This window comes from Triturus cristatus, chromosome 4_2 (genome assembly GCF_964204655.1).
Source record: "Triturus cristatus chromosome 4_2, aTriCri1.1, whole genome shotgun sequence".
Taxonomy (NCBI): domain Eukaryota; kingdom Metazoa; phylum Chordata; class Amphibia; order Caudata; family Salamandridae; genus Triturus; species Triturus cristatus.
Genome location: NC_140586.1, coordinates 631940872 through 631963967, shown reverse-complemented (window position 1 = coordinate 631963967; position 23096 = coordinate 631940872).

Here is a 23096-nt window from a genome sequence, read left to right as displayed (position 1 = left end):
AAGTTGAACGCTCTCTCAGTTTATCAGTCACTCAAATCCGGATCAGACTCTTCGGGTGGAGGGCGCATATGTTCCCCCGAATTGTGTTCCACTTCCCCCATACTCGAATCCATTTGTGGGGGCTTCCCCTATTAATGAAGACTGCCTTTTCCGCAACCATGCGGTACAAAAGGGGGTGGTGATGGACGGAGCATCGGAACCAATCAAACACTCACACCCAGTCAACAGATCCAGGTTTGATCCATCACCGTTCTTTAGCCCACTCTGCCACCCCAGTTCAGACATGGCCATATGCAAATCAGTCTGACCCTGTGCCTCATGGGAACAGTCCAGCCCGAACTTCCAAGCCATGCCTTCCCTGGACCGGAAACAAGCTTCCTAGGACCGGTTTCTGGCATTTCAGCCGTCTTCAGCCAGGCTTGCTTGAATCCAGTGGCAAAGTGAGCAAGGGACTCACGTCTGAGCATACCCTGCCAACTTATGGCGAACAAAGCGGTACAAAAGGGGGTGGTGATGGACGGAGCATCAGAACCAATCAAACACTCACACCCAGTCAACAGATCCAGGTTTGATCCATCACCGTTCTTTAGCCCACTCTGCCACCCCAGTTCAGACATGGCCATATGCAAATCAGTCTGACTCTGTGCCTCATGGGAACAGGCCAGCCCGAACTGCCAAGCCATGCCTTCCCTCGACCGGAAACAAGCTTCCTAGGACCGTTTTCTGGCATTTCAGCCGTCTTCAGCCAGGCTTGCTTGAATCCAGTGGCAAAGTGAGCAAGGGACTCACGTCTGAGCATACCCTGCCAACTTATGGCGAACAAAGCGGTACAAAAGGGGGTGGTGATGGGCGGAGCATCAGAACCAATCAAACACTCACACCCAGTCAACAGATCCAGGTTTGATCCATCACCGTTCTTTAGCCCACTCTGCCACCCCAGTTCAGACATGGCCATATGCAAATCAGTCTGACCATGTGCCTCATTGGAACAGTCCAGCCCGAACTGCCAAGCCATGCCTTCCCTGGACCGGAAACAAGCTTCCTAGGACCGGTTTCTGGCATTTCAGCCGTCTTCAGCCAGGCTTGCTTGAATCCAGTGGCAAAGTGAGCAAGGGACTCACGTCTGAGCATACCCTGCCAACTTATGGCGAACAAAGCGGTACAAAAGGGGACGGGTATGCTCAGACGTGAGTCCCGTGCTCTCCATGCCACTGGAATCAAGCTATCCTGGCTGAAGAGGGGTGATACCCCGAAACCCGTCCTAGGATGCTTGGTTCCAGTCCAGGGAGGACCTGGCTTGGCAGTTCGGGCTGGACTGTTCCCATGAGGCACAGGGTCAAGACTGATTTGCATATGGCTGGGTTCAAACTGGAATGGCATGGTGAGCAAAAAAACGATGGATTTAGGCCCAGATCTCTGTACTGGGGTGAATGTATGACATTGTTCAGCATTCTGTCCATCAATTATTGTTTTTGCATATGTCACCCCGAGTGGGACGGGTATGCTCAGACGTGAGTCCTGTGCTCTCCATGCCACTGGAATCAAGCTATCCTGGCAGAAGAGGGGTGATACCCCGAAACCGGTCCTAGGATGCTTGGTCCCAGTCCAGGGAGGACCTGGCTTGGCAGTTCGGGCTGGACTGTTCCCATGAGGCACAGGGTCAAGACTAATTTGCATATGGCTGGGTTCAAACTGGAATGGCATGGTGAGCAAAAAAACGATGGATTTAGGCCCAGATCTCTGTACTGGGGTGAATGTATGACATTGTTCAGCATTCTGTCCATCAATTGTTGTTTTTGCATTTGTCACCCCGAGTGGGACGGGTATGCTCAGACGTGAGTCCCGTGCTCTCCATGCCACTGGAATCAAGCTATCCTGGCTGAAGAGGGGTGATGCCCCGAAACCGGTCCTAGGATGCTTGGTTCCAGTCCAGGGAGGACCTCGCTTGGCAGTTCGGGCTGGACTGTTGACATGAGGCACAGGGTCAAGACTGATTTGCATATGGCTGGGTTCAAACTGGAATGGCATAGTGAGCAAAGAAACAATGGATTTAGGCCCAGATCTCTGTACTGGGGTGAATGTATGCATTGTTCAGCATTCTGTCCATCAATTGTTGTTTTTGCATTTGTCACCCCGAGTGGGACGGTATGCTCAGACGTGAGTCCCGGGCTCTCCATGCCACTGGAATCAAGCTATCCTGGCTGAAGAGGGGTGATACCCCGAAACGGGTCCTAGGATGCTTGGTTCCAGTCCAGGGAGGGCCTGGCTTGGCAGTTCGGGCTGGACTGTTACCATGAGGCACAGGGTCAAGACTGATTTGCATATGGCTGGGTTCAAACTGGAATGGCATGGTGAGCAAAAAAACAATGGATTTAGGCCCAGATCTCTGTACTGGGGTGAATGTATGACATTGTTCAGCATTCTGTCCATCAATTGTTGTTTTTGCATTTGTCATCCCGAGTGGGACGGGTATGCTCAAACGTGAGTCCCGTGCTCTCCATGCCACTGGAATCAAGCTATCCTGGCTGAAGAGGGGTGATACCCCGAAACCGGTCCTAGGATGCTTGGTCCCAGTCCAGGGAGGACCTGGCTTGGCAGTTCGGGCTGGACTGTTCCCATGAGGCACAGGGTCAAGACTAATTTGCATATGGCTGGGTTCAAACTGGAATGGCATGGTGAGCAAAAAAACGATGGATTTAGGCCCAGATCTCTGTACTGGGGTGAATGTATGACATTGTTCAGCATTCTGTCCATCAATTGTTGTTTTTGCATTTGTCACCCCGAGTGGGACGGGTATGCTCAGACGTGAGTCCCGTGCTCTCCATGCCACTGAAATCAAGCTATCCTGGCTGAAGAGGGGTGATGCCCCGAAACCGGTCCTAGGATGCTTGGTTCCAGTCCAGGGAGGACCTCGCTTGGCAGTTCGGGCTGGACTGTTGACATGAGGCACAGGGTCAAGACTGATTTGCATATGGCTGGGTTCAAACTGGAATGGCATAGTGAGCAAAGAAACGATGGATTTAGGCCCAGATCTCTGTACTGGGGTGAATGTATGACATTGTTCAGCATTCTGTCCATCAATTGTTGTTTTTGCATTTGTCACCCCGAGTGGGACGGTATGCTCAGACGTGAGTCCCGGGCTCTCCATGCCACTGGAATCAAGCTATCCTGGCTGAAGAGGGGTGATACCCCGAAACGGGTCCTAGGATGCTTGGTTCCAGTCCAGGGAGGACCTGGCTTGGCAGTTCGGGCTGGACTGTTCCCATGAGGCACAGGGTCAAGACTGATTTGCATATGGCTGGGTTCAAACTGGAATGGCATGGTGAGCAAAAAAACGATGGATTTAGGCCCAGATCTCTGTACTGGGGTGAATGTATGACATTGTTCAGCATTCTGTCCATCAATTGTTGTTTTTGCATTTGTCACCCCGAGTGGGACGGGTATGCTCTAACGTGAGTCCCGTGCTCTCCATGCCACTGGAATCAAGCTATCCTGGCTGAAGAGGGGTGATACCCCGAAACCGGTCCTAGGATGCTTGGTTCCAGTCCAGGGAGGACCTGGCTTCGCAGTTCGGGCTGGACTGTTCCCATGAGGCAAAGGGTCAAGACTGATTTGCATATGGTTGGGTTCAAACTGGAATGGCATTGTGAGCAAAAAAACGATGGATTTAGGCCCAGATCTCTGTACTGGGGTGAATGTATGACATTGTTCAGCATTCTGTCCATCAATTGTTGTTTTTGCATTTGTCACCCCGAGTGGGACGGGTATGCTCAGACGTAAGTCCTGTGCTCTCCATGCCACTGGAATCAAGCTATCCTGGCTGAAGAGGGGTGATACCCCGAAACCGGTCCTAGGAGGCTTGGTTCCAGTCTAGGGAGGACCTGGCTTGGCAGTTCGGGCTGGACTGTTCCCATGAGGCACAGGGTCAAGACTGATTTGCATATGGCTGGGTTCAAACTGGAATGGCATGGTGAGCAAAAAACAATGGATTTAGGCCCAGATCTCTGTACTGGGGTGAATGTATGACATTGTTCAGCATTCTGTCCATCAATTGTTGTTTTTGCATTTGTCACCCCGAGTGGGACTTGTATGCTCAGACGTGAGTCCCGTTCTCTCCATGCCACTGGAATCAAGCTATCCTGGCTGAAGAGGGGTGATACCCCAAAACCGGTCATAGGATGCTTGGTTCCAGTCCAGGGAGGACCTGGCTTGGCAGTTCGGGCTGGACTGTTCCCATGAGGCACAGGGTCAAGACTGATTTGCATATGGCTGGGTTCAAACTGGAATGGCATGGTGAGCAAAAAAACGATGGATTTAGGCCCAGATCTCTGTACTGGGGTGAATGTATGACATTGTTCAGCATTCTGTCCATCAATTGTTGTTTTTGCATTTGTCACCCCGAGTGGGACGGGTATGCTCAGACGTGAGTCCCGTGCTCTCCATGCCACTGGAATCAAGCTATCCTGGCTGAAGAGGGGTGATACCCCGAAACCGGTCCTAGGATGCTTGGTTCCAGTCCAGGGAGGACCTGGCTTGGCAGTTCGGGCTGGACTGTTCCCATGAGGCACAGGGTCAAGACTGATTTGCATATGGCTGGGTTCAAACTGGAATGGCATGGTGAGTAAAAAAACGATGAATTTAGGCCCAGATCTCTGTACTGGGGTGAGTGTATGACATTGTTCAGCATTCTGTCCATCAATTGTTGTTTTTGCATTTGTCACCCCGAGTGGGACGGGTATGCTCAGACGTGAGTCCCGTGTTCTCCATGCCACTGGAATCAAGCTATCCTGGCTGAAGAGGGGTGATACCCCGAAACTGGTCCTAGGATGCTTGGTTCCAGTCCAGGGAGGACCTGGCTTGGCAGTTCGGGCTGGACTGTTCCCATGAGGCACAGGGTCAAGACTAATTTGCATATGGCTGGGTTCAAACTGGAATGGCATGGTGAGCAAAAAAACGATGGATTTAGGCCCAGATCTCTGTACTGGGGTGAATGAATGACATTGTTCAGCATTCTGTCCATCAATTGTTGTTTTTGCATTTGTCACCCCGAGTGGGACGGGTATGCTCAGACGTGAGTCCCGTGCTCTCCATGCCACTGGAATCAAGCTATCCTGGCTGAAGAGGGGTGATACCCCGAAACCGGTCCTAGGATGCTTGGTTCCAGTCCAGGGAGGACCTGGCTTGGCAGTTCGGGCTGGACTGTTCCCATGAGGCACAGGGTCAAGACTGATTTGCATATGGCTGGGTTCAAACTGGAATGGCATGGTGAGCAAAAAAACGATGGATTTAGGCCCAGATCTCTGTACTGGGGTGAATGTATGACATTGTTCAGCATTCTGTCCATCAATTGTTGTTTTTGCATTTGTCACCCCGAGTGGGACAGGTATGCTCAGACGTGAGTCCCGTGCTCTCCATGCCACTGGAATCAAGCTATCCTGGCTGAAGAGGGGTGATACCCCGAAACCGGTCCTAGGATGCTTGGTTCCAGTCCAGGGAGGGCCTGGCTTGGCAGTTCGGGCTGGACTATTCCCATGAGGCACAGGGTCAAGACTGATTTGCATATGGCTGTGTTCAAACTGGAATGGCATGGTGAGCAAAAAAACGATGGATTTAGGCCCAGATCTCTGTACTGGGGTGAATGTATGACATTATTCAACATTCTGTCCATCAATTGTTGTTTTTGCATTTGTCACCCCGAGTGGGACGGGTATGCTCAGACGTGAGTCCCATGCACTCCATGCCACTGGAATCAAGCTATCCTGGCTGAAGAGGGGTGATACCCCGAAACCGGTCCTAGGATGCTTGGTTCCAGTCCAGGGAGGACCTGGCTTGGCAGTTAGGGCTGGACTGTTCCCATGAGGCACAGGGTCAAGACTGATTTGCATATGGCTGGGTTCAATATGGAATGGCATGGTGAGCAAAAAAACGATGGATTTAGGCCCAGATCTCTGTACTGGGGTGAATGTATGACATTGTTCAGCATTCTGTCCATCAATTGTTGTTTTTGCATTTGTCACCCAGAGTGGGACGGGTATGCTCAGACGTGAGTCCCGTGCTCTCCATGCCACTGGAATCAAGCTATCCTGGCTGAAGAGGGGTGATACCCCGAAACCGGTCCTAGGATGCTTGGTTCCAGTCCAGGGAGGACCTGGCTTGGCAGTTCGGGCTGGACTGTTCCCATGAGGCACAGGGTCAAGACTGATTTGCATATGGCTGGGTTCAAACTGGAATGGCATGGTGAGCAAAAAAACGATGGATTTAGGCCCAGATCTCTGTACTGGGGTGAATGTATGACATTGTTCAGCATTCTGTCCATCAATTGTTGTTTTTGCATTTGTCACCCCGAGTGGGACGGGTATGCTCAGACGTGAGTCCCGTTCTCTCCATGCCACTAGAATCAAGCTATCCTGGCTGAAGAGGGGTGATACCCCGAAACCGGTCCTAGGATGCTTGGTTCCAGTCCAGGGAGGACCTGGCTTCGCAGTTCGGGCTGGACTGTTCCCATGAGGCACAGGGTCAAGACTGATTTGCATATGGTTGGGTTCAAACTGGAATGGCATTGTGAGCAAAAAAACGATGGATTTAGGCCCAGGTCTCTGTACTGGGGTGAGTGTATGACATTGTTCAGCATTCTGTCCATCAATTGTTGTTTTTGCATTTGTCACCCCGAGTGGGACGGGTATGCTCAGACGTGAGTCCCGTTCTCTCCATGCCACTGGAATCAAGCTATCCTGGCTGAAGAGGGGTGATACCCCGAAACCGGTCCTAGGATGCTTGGTTCCAGTCCAGGGAGGACCTGGCTTCGCAGTTCGGGCTGGACTGTTCCCATGAGGCACAGGGTCAAGACTGATTTGCATATGGTTGGGTTCAAACTGGAATGGCATTGTGAGCAAAAAAACGATGGATTTAGGCCCAGATCTCTGTACTGGGGTGAATGTATGACATTGTTCAGCATTCTGTCCATCAATTGTTGTTTTTGCATTTGTCACCACGAGTGGGACGGGTATGCTCAGACGTGAGTCCCGTGCTCTCCATGCCACTGGAATCAAGCTATCCTGGCTGAAGAGGGGTGATACCCCGAAACCGGTCCTAGGAGGCTTGGTTCCAGTCCAGGGAGGACCTGGCTTGGCAGTTCGGGTTGGACTGTTCCCATGAGGCACAGGGTCAAGACTGATTTGCATATGGCTGGGTTCAAACTGGAATGGCATGGTGAGCAAAAAAACGATGGATTTAGGCCCAGATCTCTGTACTGGGGTGAATGTATGACATTGTTCAGCATTCTGTCCATCAATTGTTGTTTTTGCATTTGTCACCCCGAGTGGGACGGGTATGCTCAGACGTGAGTCCCGTGCTCTCCATGCCACTGGAATCAAGCTATCCTGGCTGAAGAGGGGTGATACCCCGAAACCGGTCCTAGGATGCTTGGTTCCAGTCCAGGGAGGACCTGGCTTGGCAGTTCGGGCTGGACTGTTCCCATGAGGCACAGGGTCAAGACTGATTTGCATATGGCTGGGTTCAAACTGGAATGGCATGGTGAGCAAAAAAACGATGGATTTAGGCCCAGATCTCTGTACTGGGGTGAGTGTATGACATTGTTCAGCATTCTGTCCATCAATTGTTGTTTTTGCATTTGTCACCCCGAGTGGGACGGGTATGCTCAGACGTGAGTCCCATGCACTCCATGCCACTGGAATCAAGCTATCCTGGCTGAAGAGGGGTGATACCCCGAAACCGGTCCTAGGATGCTTGGTTCCAGTCCAGGGAGGACCTGGCTTGGCAGTTCGGGCTGGACTGTTCCCATGAGGCACAGGGTCAAGACTGAATTGCATATGGCTGGGTTCAAACTGGAATGGCATGGTGAGCAAAAAAACGATGGATTTAGGCCCAGATCTCTGTACTGGGGTGAATGTATGACATTGTTCAGCATTCTGTCCATCAATTGTTGTTTTTGCATTTGTCACCCAGAGTGGGACGGGTATGCTCAGACGTGAGTCCCGTGCTCTCCATGCCGCTGGAATCAAGCTATCCTGGCTGAAGAGGGGTGATACCCCGAAACCGGTCCTAGGAGGCTTGGTTCCAGTCCAGGGAGGACCTGGCTTGGCAGTTCGGGCTGGACTGTTCCCATGAGGCACAGGGTCAAGACTGATATGCATATGGCTGGGTTCAAACTGGAATTTCATGGTGAGCAAAAAAACGATGGATTTAGGCCCAGATCTCTGTACTGGGGTGAATGTATGACATTGTTCAGCATTCTGTCCATCAATTGTTGTTTTTGCATTTGTCAACCCGAGTGGGACGGGTATGCTCAGACGTGAGTCCCGTGCTCTCCATGCCACTGGAATCAAGCTATCCTGGCTGAAGAGGGGTGATACCCCGAAACCGGTCCTAGGATGCTTGGTTCCAGTCCAGGGAGGACCTGGCTTGGCAGTTCGGGCTGGACTGTTCCCATGAGGCACAGGGTCAAGACTGATTAGCATATGGCTGGGTTCAAACTGGAATGGCATGGTGAGCAAAAAAACGATGGATTTAGGCCCAGATCTCTGTACTGGGGTGAATGTATGACATTGTTCAGCATTCTGTCCATCAATTGTTGTTTTTGCATTTGTCACCCCGAGTGGGACGGGTATGCTCAGACGTGAGTCCCGTGCTCTCCATGCCACTGGAATCAAGCTATCCTGGCTGAAGAGGGGTGATACCCCGAAACCGGTCCTAGGATGCTTGGTTCCAGTCCAGGGAGGACCTGGCTTGGCAGTTCGGGCTGGACTGTTCCCATGAGGCACAGGGTCAAGACTGATTTGCATATGGCTGGGTTCAAACTGGAATGGCATGGTGAGCAAAAAAACGATGGATTTAGGCCCAGATCTCTGTACTGGGGTGAATGTATGACATTGTTCAGCATTCTGTCCATCAATTGTTGTTTTTGCATTTGTCACACCGGGTGGGACGGGTATGCTCAGACGAGAGTCCCGTGCTCTCCATGCCACTGGAATCAAGCTATCCTGGCTGAAGAGGGGTGATACCCCGAAACCGGTCCTAGGATGCTTGGTTCCAGTCCAGGGAGGACTTGGCTTGGCAGCTCGGACTGGACTGTTTCCATGAGGCACAGGGTCAAGACTGATTTCCATATGGCTGGGTTCAAACTGGAATGGCATGGTGAGCAAAAAAACGATGGATTTAGGCCCAGATCTCTGTACTGGGGTGAATGTATGACATTGTTCAGCATTCTGTCCATCAATTGTTGTTTTTGCATTTGTCACCCCGAGTGGGACGGGTATGCTCAGACGTGAGTCCCGTGCTCTCCATGCCACTAGAATCAAGCTATCCTAGCTGAAGAGGGGTGATACCCCGAAACTGGTCCTAGGATGCTTGGTTCCAGTCCAGGGAGGACCTGGCTTGGCAGTTCGGGCTGGACTGTTCCCATGAGGCACAGGGTCAAGACTGATTTGCATATGGCTGGGTTCAAACTGGAATGGCATGGTGAGCAAAAAAACGATGGATTTAGGCCCAGATCTCTGTACTGGGGTGAATGTATGACATTGTTCAGCATTCTGGCCATCAATTGTTGTTTTTGCATTTGTCACCCCGAGTGGGACGGGTATGCTCAGACGTGAGTCCCGTGCTCTCCATGCCACTGGAATCAAGCTATCCTGGCTGAAGAGGGGTGATACCCCGAAACCGGTCCTAGGATGCTTGGTTCCAGTCCAGGGAGGACCTGGCTTGGCAGTTCGGGCTGGACTATTCCCATGAGGCACAGGGTCAAGACTGATTTGCATATGGCTGGGTTCAAACTGGAATGGCATAGTGAGCAAAAAAACGATGGATTTAGGCCCAGATCTCTGTACTGGGGTGAATGTATGACATTGTTCAGCATTCTGTCAATCAATTGTTGTTTTTGCATTTGTCACCCCGAGTGGGACGGGTATGCTCAGACGTGAGTCCCGTGCTCTCCATGCCACTGGAATCAAGCTATCCTGGCTGAAGAGGGGTGATACCCCGAAACCGGTCCTAGGATGCTTGGTTCCAGTCCAGGGAGGACCTGGCTTGGCAGTTCGGGCTGGACTATTCCCATGAGGCACAGGGTCAAGACTGATTTGCATATGGCTGTGTTCAAACTGGAATGGCATGGTGAGCAAAAAAACGATGGATTTAGGCCCAGATCTCTGTACTGGGGTGAATGTATGACAATATTCAACATTCTGTCCATCAATTGTTGTTTTTGCATTTGTCACCCCGAGTGGGACGGGTATGCTCAGACGTGAGTCCCATGCACTCCATGCCACTGGAATCAAGCTATCCTGGCTGAAGAGGGGTGATACCCCGAAACCGGTCCTAGGATGCTTGGTTCCAGTCCAGGGAGGACCTGGCTTGGCAGTTCGGGCTGGACTGTTCCCATGAGGCACAGGGTCAAGACTGAATTGCATATGGCTGGGTTCAAACTGGAATGGCATGGTGAGCAAAAAAACGATGGATTTAGGCCCAGATCTCTGTACTGGGGTGAATGTATGACATTGTTCAGCATTCTGTCCATCAATTGTTGTTTTTGCATTTGTCACCCAGAGTGGGACGTGTATGCTCAGACGTGAGTCCCGTGCTCTCCATGCCACTGGAATCAAGCTATCCTGGCTGAAGAGGGGTGATACCCCGAAACCGGTCCTAGGATGCTTGGTTCCAGTCCAGGGAGGACCTGGCTTGGCAGTTCGGGCTGGACTGTTCCCATGAGGCACAGGGTCAAGACTGATATGCATATGGCTGGGTTCAAACTGGAATGGCATGGTGAGCAAAAAAACGATGGATTTAGGCCCAGATCTCTGTACTGGGGTGAATGTATGACATTGTTCAGCATTCTGTCCATCAATTGTTGTTTTTGCATTTGTCAACCCGAGTGGGACGGGTATGCTCAGACGTGAGTCCCGTGCTCTCCATGCCACTGGAATCAAGCTATCCTGGCTGAAGAGGGGTGATACCCCGAAACCGGTCCTAGGATGCTTGGTTCCAGTCCAGGGAGGACCTGGCTTGGCAGTTCGGGCTGGACTGTTCCCATGAGGCACAGGGTCAAGACTGATTAGCATATGGCTGGGTTCAAACTGGAATGGCATGGTGAGCAAAAAAACGATGGATTTAGGCCCAGATCTCTGTACTGGGGTGAATGTATGACATTGTTCAGCATTCTGTCCATCAATTGTTGTTTTTGCATTTGTCACCCCGAGTGGGACGGGTATGCTCAGACGTGAGTCCCGTGCTCTCCATGCCACTGGAATCAAGCTATCCTGGCTGAAGAGGGGTGATACCCCGAAACCGGTCCTAGGATGCTTGGTTCCAGTCCAGGGAGGACCTGGCTTGGCAGTTCGGGCTGGACTGTTCCCATGAGGCACAGGGTCAAGACTGATTTGCATATGGCTGGGTTCAAACTGGAATGGCATGGTGAGCAAAAAAACGATGGATTTAGGCCCAGATCTCTGTACTGGGGTGAATGTATGACATTGTTCAGCATTCTGGCCATCAATTGTTGTTTTTGCATTTGTCACCCCGAGTGGGACGGGTATGCTCAGACGTGAGTCCCGTGCTCTCCATGCCACTGGAATCAAGCTATCCTGGCTGAAGAGGGGTGATACCCCGAAACCGGTCCTAGGATGCTTGGTTCCAGTCCAGGGAGGACCTGGCTTGGCAGTTCGGGCTGGACTGTTCCCATGAGGCACAGGGTCAAGACTGATTTGCATATGGCTGGGTTCAAACTGGAATGGCATAGTGAGCAAAAAAACGATGGATTTAGGTCCAGATCTCTGTACTGGGGTGAATGTATGACATTGTTCAGCATTCTGTCAATCAATTGTTGTTTTTGCATTTGTCACCCCGAGTGGGACGGGTATGCTCAGACGTGAGTCCCGTGCTCTCCATGCCACTGGAATCAAGCTATCCTGGCTGAAGAGGGGTGATACCCCGAAACCGGTCCTAGGATGCTTGGTTCCAGTCCAGGGAGGACCTGGCTTGGCAGTTCGGGCTGGACTATTCCCATGAGGCACAGGGTCAAGACTGATTTGCATATGGCTGTGTTCAAACTGGAATGGCATGGTGAGCAAAAAAACGATGGATTTAGGCCCAGATCTCTGTACTGGGGTGAATGTATGACATTGTTCAGCATTCTGTCCATCAATTGTTGGTTTTGCATTTGTCACCCAGAGTGGGACGGGTATGCTCAGACGTGAGTCCCGTGCTCTCCATGCCACTGGAATCAAGCTATCCTGGCTGAAGATGGCTGATACCACGAAACCGGTCCTAGGATGCTTGGTTCCAGTCCAGGGAGGACCTGGCTTGGCAGTTCGGGCTGGACTGTTCCCATGAGGCACAGGGTCAAGACTGATTTGCATATGGCTGGGTTCAAACTGGAATGGCATGGTGAGCAAAAAAACGATGGATTTAGGCCCAGATCTCTGTACTGGGGTGAATGTATGACATTGTTCAGCATTCTGTCCATCAATTGTTGTTTTTGCATTTGTCACCCCGAGTGGGACGGGTATGCTCAGACGTGAGTCCCGTGCTCTCCGTGCCACTGGAATCAAGCTAACCTGGCTGAAGAGGGGTGATACCCCGAAACCGGTCCTAGGATGCTTGGTTCCAGTCTAGGGAGGACCTGGCTTGGCAGTTCGGGCTGGACTGTTCCCATGAGGCACAGGGTCAAGACTGATTTGCATATGGCTGGGTTCAAACTGGAATGGCATGGTGAGCAAAAAAACGATGGATTTAGGCCCAGATCTCTGTACTGGGGTGAATGTATGACATTGTTCAGCATTCTGTCCATCAATTGTTGTTTTTGCATTTGTCAGCCCGAGTGGGACGGGTATGCTCAGACGTGAGTCCCGTGCTCTCCATGCCACTGGAATCAAGCTATCCTGGCTGAAGAGGGGTGATACCCCGAAACCGGTCCTAGGATGCTTGGTTCCAGTCCAGGAAGGACTTGGCTTGGCAGCTCGGGCTGGACTGTTTCCATGAGGCACAGGGTCAAGACTGATTTCCATATGGCTGGGTTCAAACTGGAATGGCATGGTGAGCAAAAAAACGATGGATTTAGGCCCAGATCTCTGTACTGGGGTGAATGTATGACATTGTTCAGCATTCTGTCCATCAATTGTTGTTTTTGCATTTGTCACCCTGAGTGGGATGGGTATGCTCAGACGTGAGTCCCGTGCTCTCCATGCCACTGGAATCAAGCTATCCTGGCTGAAGAGGAGTGATACCCCGAAACCGGTCCTAGGATGCTTGGTTCCAGTCCAGGGAGGACCTGGCTTGGCAGTTCAGGCTGGACTGTTCCCATGAGGCACAGGGTCAAGACTGATTTGCATATGGCTGGGTTCAAACTGGAATGGCATGGTGAGCAAAAAAACTATGGATTTAGGCCCAGATCTCTGTACTGGGGTGAATGTATGACATTGTTCAGCATTCTGTCCATCAATTGTTGTTTTTGCATTTTCCGCAACCATGGCACTGTCTAGGTCACGACACCACTGCTGGTAAGAGGAAATCGATTGTGCTCCCCAGTGTTGTGCGTTATTCCTTTTGGCCAGTGTGATACTTAGGGTTGCCCATTCCTGTTCTGCATGATTGAGATCTGTTGACTCCCACACATTCAGTAGGCATCTCCGTGGTTCGGGGGAGACAGCGAAGCCACACACGTGAGTGATCGTGGCCATAACTGCCCTCCAATACTGTGTGATATGGGGACAAGAACTCAAAATTAATATTTGATAAAACAGTAATGAAAAACAAAAAGGTCAGCCAACTCCCCAACTACACCCAGGGGCACATTGGGGCAAAATGTTTGCAACTGCATCACTGCATCAGAGGAATACTGGGCATCTGTGTTACAGAAGTTAACGGACTCTCATACACCTCTGCTGACCCCTTTCCTGGAGAAACTGGGGAAATTGGCTGTAGACACTAGGGAAATGTTAAGTAGTCTTGGGAAAAATGTTACTTCTGTTGGAACTAAACCACCTCCACATATGACCTCGGCCAAAGAACGTGGCTCCATTCTCAGTATTAATTCAAGGCCCAGTGTATCAAACATGTGTGCTCCCATATCCCCAGTCCATGAGAACATGACTATTGATGTTCAGCATTATGGTACTATTTCTTCTAGCCGTGAACTTGCCTCTTGCATAACGTGCCCCCCTATGTCTGTTAGGCCTTAATGGGTCCCACTCCTTGTTACCCTACTCAAAGCGCCTTGTTACTGGTAATTAATCTTCCTCCAGCTTTTTGCCCCTATACTTTGTTTCTGTCTGAGGTCTTTCCACCCTAGTCAAGAATCAACCGGCCAACTGATTAACACGGTTTCTCACTGGCTTTCTAAACACTCCAGTTTTGACATCCGAGATTACAAGAAAATCCTAATGGCTCGGCAGGTATCATGGATTTGGCCCTCAAGTAAAACTATTGAGGGATATTGTGTGATAATGTATGTCAGATATCCAGAAATTGTGCATCATATTTTGACCGAGCCTTGTCAGCCTCCTTCTCTAAACAATGGTATCAGACCTCTGCCTCTGGGTTTCTTTTATCGATCCTCATCCCTTGTTTTAAATTTAACCCAGCCTACGTGCTCTGCGGGTGCCAACAGCATTCCTACATGTCAGCTGGCTCCTCCAAATCAGTTCACCCCTTTAGCAGATCTTACTGATCTAGACTGACTATGTTACTAAGAACCCGCCACAGAGACCTCTTTTACGATCTCTCACCCAGACTATGGTCTCACATGCTGTGTCGACTCCCACCCACTCCATATATCCATTCCCGGTACCAGGCCTCCTTCCTTAAGGACACATTCTCCAGGGGCTTTGTTTCCCCATCTGTGTCCTTTAATCCCCGTGCAGGTGCTGTATCAGGTCCTGGAACGATGTAAGGCTCGTCTCATGAAATATTGCTGGTCTATCCGCAAAATTCTCAAACAAGAGGTGGATTCTGTTTGTTGTCTTTTAACATCATATGTCATATGTCTACAAGAAACATGGGAAACTAAGAACAACTTTTTTTTGGATGGGTATATAACTTTCTTCTGTCCGGCAGGGGAATCAACTTCTGGGAGGGCCAGTGGGAGTTTAATGATCTTTTTTGCTCTAGAGCTCTGTGGCTCTATCAAATATTTCCACTGGGACTCTCAGGCTTTTAAGGGCCATAAAATGTAGGCTGGGAGACCTAACTCTTTTGCCTTGATTAATTTTTATAATGCAAAAAGGGGGACGCAAGGACCCAGTAATCTTGCAGCCCTAATCAACGCTATTGATTCCTATTTAAGGTGCACAATAATGGAGGGTCTCCACGTGAAACAAACCCCTGAAGGTTCCAAACTAAACAGTTTTGAACTTACACACAACTTGGTTTTTACCTTTGAACTGTTGACTAATTCATCATGTCAACCTCTTCCGCCTACCTTTAAAGGGAGGGGTTGTGCCACCGTAATTCATTTTATCTTTGTCTCAGCTCCCCTGAACTAGTCCTCTCTGACTTTTAACAACATTCATATCCCTTTCAGCAATTCTAACCCCTTAACCCTCGTAGTTGAGGGTTTGTGGCATGGGCTGGGGCCTTCCAGCAAACCGTCTGGTTCATTTAGCCTTATTGATCAGGGGAGATGGCTGAGGTGGTCACAGGTGGACTCTAGCGCCTTCACCTCCTCACTTTTCTTAGCATGCCAATAGGAGATACTTACCTGTTTGGACTCTTCAGTCTCAAGGGGGAGCTCACAAATCAGTTCAATTGCCTTAGGAGTGTGCATCAAGGGTGCACACTTGCGCTCCTTCTGTTTACCTTGTACATTGATGATTAGAACACGCTCTCTGCTCAGTGCAGTCTGACTGCCCTCGAGTAGGCACAAAATCTTTGCCAGTCTTATTTTATGCAGATGATGCGGACCGTATGGCCCCTACAGCAGTGGATTTGCTGGTTTAATAGACACGTTTGTTTATTTCATTGAGAGACTGGACTTGACGGTCGACCTCACAAAATCTTACATTTTGGAAGTTGGATCTCGGTCCACTATGTCCAAAACCTTTAGGACGTGGAGCCATATACTGGCAAAGGTCACAGCTTTTTCTTACCTGATTTGAAGCCCTTGGTAGAAAGGTGTGTGATATGAATAAATCAATAGATGCCTCAGCTAGTTATGCCCAGAGACTAGGTTCTTGGTCGCCAAGTGTGCTTTTAAAGCTATACCTTTCCAAATGTCTTTCTAAGGTCTTATACAGCAGTGAAGTGTTGGGGTACAGTTCTATGGACAAGATATAGGCTGCACAAAATACGTTTTAAGGCGGATCCTAAGGGTGCCCCAGATCTCGCCATTCTTCTCTGTACATGAAGAACTGGATGTTAAACACATTGCTGATTTGGTGGCTGTAAAGCCCTTGTTGTGCTGGGTCAATTTATGGTCCAAGGAGAGTGCCCAGCTTAATCGTAAGATCATGTCTGATTGTTTGTTACTCGATCTTGCATATAAAATCCCCTGGATTGGCTTATATAAAGGTGTCTTTTACGAGTCTAGGGAGGGCAGACATTTTTTTTCAACCATGATTCTTTGAGTTCTTCTGAGCTTAGGCATGTAAAGAGTCTGTTTTTGAAGTACGCCCCTTCTCATTGTGAAAGCTTTGAGCTTGCAAAGCCTGCAGTGAGAGTGCATCTACTACTGAAAACTGTGCATGGTATAGAGAGTTACCTTTCTATCCTCTCCAGCGAAAGGGGACGATTTTTGCTGGCCTGGTTCAGGTTTAAACAACTCCATCAACTTTTGGCCACTCAATCTGGCTGGACTCAAATCAATATGAGAGGCCGCTGTGGCTGAGACCACCAGTCTCCACAGGACACCCTGCATTTTGTGCTCTTGTGCAAATACTTCAGGAAGCAGTTTTTGCGGCAGCTTCTGAAAGACCTGAGTTACACATACGCTTGGGTGACCCTTATGTATCTGCAGCTTTTATCAAATGAGTACATCTTTATTGCAGTAACCTCCTTTCTTCAGGCAGCATGGTGGTCAAGACAATAGAGACCTGATTTATATTTAATGGATGTCTTATTGTATATTGCCTTAATGTGATTTTACTCAGTCTTTTTATTGATTTTTATATATGACACTGTATTTAATGTACTAGCTGTGAAATTTTTTATCTTATGGTTGTGACTGCGACCGAATAAAATTCATTGATGATAAATATTTGATAAAATGTCAGCTTTTGGAGTTGTAGACAAGTTGATAGCCCCTGCTGTCCCTGTACACCTGTGCTGGAGGGCTGAATGGAACATGCCACAAGACCTATGAATTGGAGAAGAAACAGGGAAAGGGAGGGAAAGATGAAACCACTCTCTTTCAAGGCACGTCTGCTGCTTTGGGGAAAAATCGCTTTCATATTGGTTTGGTAAATAAAACAATTAAAGAAAATGGCAACCAGACCAATCAGTAGACATGCTTATGAGTGGTGGTGTATGAGCATACGTAATCACGCATGCAAATAGCACCTATTGCATAATGTGTAGATATGCGTGTATCGTGTCAACAAATATTTTCTTCTCTTTTTTTGCTGATGCTGCACTGAATTGTAAAAAAACATTTTTCTTTTTACCGATGCACAGCACCACAAAAAAAGCACTGGCAAAGCCAGGTCACACAGGTGAGACCTATTGCTTTGCCAATGCGTGCTCTAGACATAGTGGTGACAAGCACATTATTTTTAGTACTGTGGCCTCCAAAGGCTAGACAAATATTTAAATACATAAATGGACACCCTCCAGTGAATAGTTACTATCATAGCCTCCAGCGACTTCCATGCCACTTTGGATCTGATGGATACATGCATTTAAATCAAGACATATCAGTAGAAATTCTTCAGGTTTACTGTTCTCAATGGCCATTTCCAGTTTTCAGCCCTGCCATTTGTGTTCGAAACTGCGTTCCCTGTGCTGGCTCCACTGATGGTGCATTTCCATTACGGCTCTGTCCAACCACCTCTATTTGCTTGGTAGGTTGCTACAGGTAACAATTGTAAAAAAAAAAGTGCCAGGATTGCGGGCAATGTGTTTGCATAGCCCTTCAAGACCATCTGATGTTGATCAACAAAAGCAAGTTACATAATAGAACTCACTCAAGAGCTCGCCTTTATTGGTGTTAACATCCACATTGCCAGGATTTATAGTTTCCACCAGACATTGGCAAGTAGAAGACATTGTAACGGGAGTTACTGCACTAATAAGAGGCTATGTCAGTGACTTGGTTGCTTGTTGAGGAATGAGCTTTTATTAGCCAAGTACTATCTTTGTCCACTGATAGCTCAACCTGCTATCACTTTCCCTCAGGGAATGGATTTTAAACACCTGATCCATGTCTCTTGTCACATCAAAAACACTCTATCACTTTGTAAACCAGCCACTTTAATGTGGGATATTCTAAGGATTCAGGTCTGATGGCTCTAGTCATGGATGGTATGAGAGCTTGCAGTCTTTGTAAACCCAATGCAGCTGCAGCATCTTTGAAACTGCAAATGCCATGTAACTGGAACTACTTGAAGCAAGTGTTCCATGATGTGCGTGCCTCTATCCACAGGATCAGGCAAAAACCAGTCCTTATCATTACAGACCATATGTTAACTTGGTCACATGTGAGAAGGAGAGCACCTGACCACAGTAGCAGTCTGATCAAGGCCCTTCTCTTCACAGATGGGATGAGAGCATCTTGTCTCATTAACAGCTACACACTTGAAAAATGTTGAAAATACTGAGGCAGCAGAAAAATACTCAGATAGACAGATAAGACAGATCCCCATCTCTGTTCAGGGCTAATATGCTAGATGTTTGCATCCAGGAAGCCCTGGGTCCATTTTCGGCACCAGAAAATCATGTAACTCCCCTTTTCTTCATGAAGTTTCTAAAATGGGAGCTTGTAGCTGGGATGCCCCTCATCTCTGGTGGCCAGAAAGATTTCCGCCAGTGTTCTCTAATCCCTCTGATGGGGAAAGCAGTTCGCTCAGTCACTTTACTGGCCAGAAGCACATTAGTCCTGATTCACACATGTGTATTTGCATGTGTACATTTACTCATGTGTACATCTATTACTACACCTGGGTGTAAAACTAATCTTTTCTGCTATTCACTTTTTCTAAGTGTAGATTTATACCTAAGTGTGGACTTACATGTCTCCACTCCTAGTGCAGTTTCCTACAACCGTTACTACTAGTAAATGTTCACAAGCAGGAGGAGGTCACTGGCACCATGACATAGATTTTCTTATGGTAAAATACAAGGAAATAGATTAAAGATTCGTATTCTTTAAACAATTATTACAAATATTTTATTATACAATATCACTGTAAAATAATTTACAATATTTATTATTAATCTGGATCTTTTAAAATAGCAGATTATGACATACTAAGTAAACGAATAATTAAAATATATTTATGTCATTGATAAATAATATTTACTAAAGAATAATTTTTAAAAAATTACACCCACTGTAACATTTTACATTTCTTTAATATGTATTAAATTCTATTAAAATGTATGTTTAGAATTAGCTAAAATTAATTACAATTTTTAACAAATGTTTAAAAGTTACATTTTATTTTTAGATTATGTTTATTATTTAATTGTAGAATAAAATAAATATTTAATAATTATGTACCATTTTCAACATTAAACAAAATATATAGATATATTTTAAAAGTCTAAAAAAATTGATTTAGTTAACAATATTTCCTATGGAGTGTTATTTTACGTCCTTGCCTCCATTATTTTGTATTGGAGTGTGTTGAAGTACCGGCGAGTAGCCATATGTGTTGCTTAACTTACTTCAAAGCTGGTCTGTACTACATTTACTACTGTTTTGTCACCTAAAGTTACTACAGCTCTAAAGAAGTGTAGTTCGTGAATAGCAATGTGCTTACACTTTTGTGGTCAAGCATTTGTACTAGCATGCCCTTCTCTAAATCCCTCCTCACATAGCCATAAACTCCTCCCATTTTGTAAATGTATTCACCATTTTCCAGCCACTTCTCTTGTCCCTCACATATTCTCTACTAAAACTTTGGTGCCGATCACGATCCGGTAAAAACCGGGTACGAACCGTCGGACGGAGCATATTCTCCGTCCGACGCGTACCCGGTCGTCAATTTCTACAAACAAGGAATTACGAATCGCACGGGTACACCATGACCGTACGAATCGTAAAAAAGTCCGACCGAACAAAAAAACACCTACCAATGCGATCCGGGAAAGTGCCGACCTGACGTCGGGACGCTCGCAGCCAGCCATTCACGACCCAGGAATCACGATTCGCACCGACGTCACCCCGCACGGTGAATATTTTGCGGCAGCCAAAAACTGCCGGGAAATCAGGACGACGCGAACAAGGACCACCAGTACGCGACGGACAGACGACGACGCGAACAAGGAGGACCAGTACGTGACGGACACACAGGACGACGCCACCAAGGAGGACCCGTACGCGACAGGACGACGCGATTGGAGTACCAGTACGCGACGGACAGACATGGACCCGAACCTACGAGTCATCCCTGCCCTCATAGCAGTCCACCTGCTCTACAGGCACCGACGCAGACGCCGCAGAAGGTCAGAATAACTAAGGGAGGGGGGAAAGTGGGGTGGGGTGGGGGTGGCACGACCAGGGCAGACCACAAAACAACCACATAAGTCACACATGGCCTGGACATACCTGACTCCCATGCCCTGGTCACCACGAGGGGGTGGGGGTGTGTCCTGATAAGCCAGCGACCGCCACAACGGAAGTCCGTCACCACGCGAACCGGCAACACAACCAGACAGGTACGTCCCATACCCACGCCTCAAGAGCGTGGGTACGAGTCGTACCACGCCCACACACACGTCACCCCAACAATGGCGGGACGGATCGTACCCACGTGGCAAAGGCCTCGGTACGGCCCGCACAAGCATCACATAGCGTGGGGACGGATATGTACGGACCCTACCCCCACCCGCGTATGCATGGAGCGTACCCCCCATGCCAACAGTGTAAGTACGACCCGTACCCCCACCCGCGTATGCATGGAGCGTACCCCCCATGCCAACAGTGTAAGTACGACCCGTACCCCCACCCGCGTATGCATGGAGCGTACCCCCCACCCCAACAGTGTAAGTACGACTCGAACCCTCACCCGCGGACGTACGGACCGTACCCCCACCCCCACCAGTGTAAGTACGACCCGTACCCCCACCCGCGTATGCATGGAGCGTACCCCCCATGCCAACAGTGTAAGTACGACCCGTACCCTCACCCGCGTATGCATGGAGCGTAACCCCCATGCCAACAGTGTAAGTACGACCCGTACCCCCACCCGCGTATGCATGGAGCGTGCCCCCCACCCCAACAGTGTAAGTACGACTCGAACCCTCACCCGCGGACGTACGGACCATACCCCCACCCCCACCAGTGTAAGTACGAGCCGTACCCCCACCCGCGTATGCAAGGAGCGTACCCCCCACCCCAACAGTGTAAGTACGACTCGAACCCTCACCCGCGGACGTACGGACCGTACCCCCACCCCCACCAGTGTAAGTACGACCCGTACCCCCACCCGCGTATGCAAGGAGCGTACCCCCCACCCCAACAGTGTAAGTATGACTCGAACCCTCACCCGCGGACGTACGGACCGTACCCCCACCCCCACCAGTGTAAGTACGACCCGTACCCCCACCCGCGTATGCATGGAGCGTACCCCCCATGCCAACAGTGTAAGTACGACACGAACCCTCACCCGCGTATGCATGGAGCGTACCCCCCCACCCCAACAGTGTAAGTACGACCCGTACCCCCAACCGCGTATGCATGGAGCGTACCCCCCACCCCAACAGTGTAAGTACGACCCGTACCCTCACCTCGAATGCATGGAGCGCACCCACACCGTGTATGTCCCAAGCGTACATATCCCGAAATTGGAGGTGTGTGTGCAGAGTCCTCCCAGCAGTGCCCAGAGACAGGAGGGTGTGTGCAGAGTCCTCCCAGCAGTGCCCTGAGACAGGAGGGGTGGGTGCAGAGTCCTCCCAGCAGTGTCCAGACCCAGGAGGGGTGTGTGCAGAGTCCCCCCAGCAGTGTCCAGACCCAGGAGGGGTGTGTGCAGAGTCCTCCCAGCAGTGCCCAGAGACAGGAGGGGTGGGTGTGGAGTCCTCCCAGCAGTGCCCTGAGACAGGAGGGGTGGGTGCAGAGTCCTCCCAGCAGTGCCCTGAGACAGGAGGGGTGGGTGTGGAGTCCTCCCAGCAGTGTCCAGACCCAGGAGGGGTGTGTGCAGAGTCCTCCCAGCAGTGCCCTGAGACAGGAGGGGTGGGTGCAGAGTCCTCCCAGCAGTGCCCAGAGACAGGAGGGTGTGTGCAGAGTCCTCCCAGCAGTGCCCTGAGACAGGAGGGGTGGGTGCAGAGTCCTCCCAGCAGTGTCCAGACCCAGGAGGGGTGTGTGCAGAGTCCCCCCAGCAGTGTCCAGACCCAGGAGGGGTGTGTGCAGAGTCCTCCCAGCAGTGCCCAGAGACAGGAGGGGTGGGTGTGGAGTCCTCCCAGCAGTGCCCTGAGACAGGAGGGGTGGGTGCAGAGTCCTCCCAGCAGTGCCCTGAGACAGGAGGGGTGGGTGTGGAGTCCTCCCAGCAGTGTCCAGACCCAGGAGGGGTGTGTGCAGAGTCCTCCCAGCAGTGCCCTGAGACAGGAGGGGTGGGTGCAGAGTCCTCCCAGCAGTGTCCAGACCCAGGAGGGGTGTGTGCAGAGTCCCCCCAGCAGTGTCCAGACCCAGGAGGGGTGTGTGCAGAGTCCCCCCAGCAGTGTCCAGACCCAGGAGGGGTGTGTGCAGAGTCCTCCCAGCAGTGCCCAGAGACAGGAGGTGTGTGTGCAGAGCCCTCCCAGCAGTGCCCTGAGACAGGAGGGGTGGGTGTGGAGTCCTCCCAGCAGTGCCCTGAGACAGGAGGGGTGGGTGCAGAGTCCTCCCAGCAGTGTCCAGACCCAGGAGGGGTGTGTGCAGAGTCCCCCCAGCAGTGTCCAGACCCAGGAGGGGTGTGTGCAGAGTCCTCCCAGCAGTGCCCTGAGACAGGAGGGGTGGGTGTGGA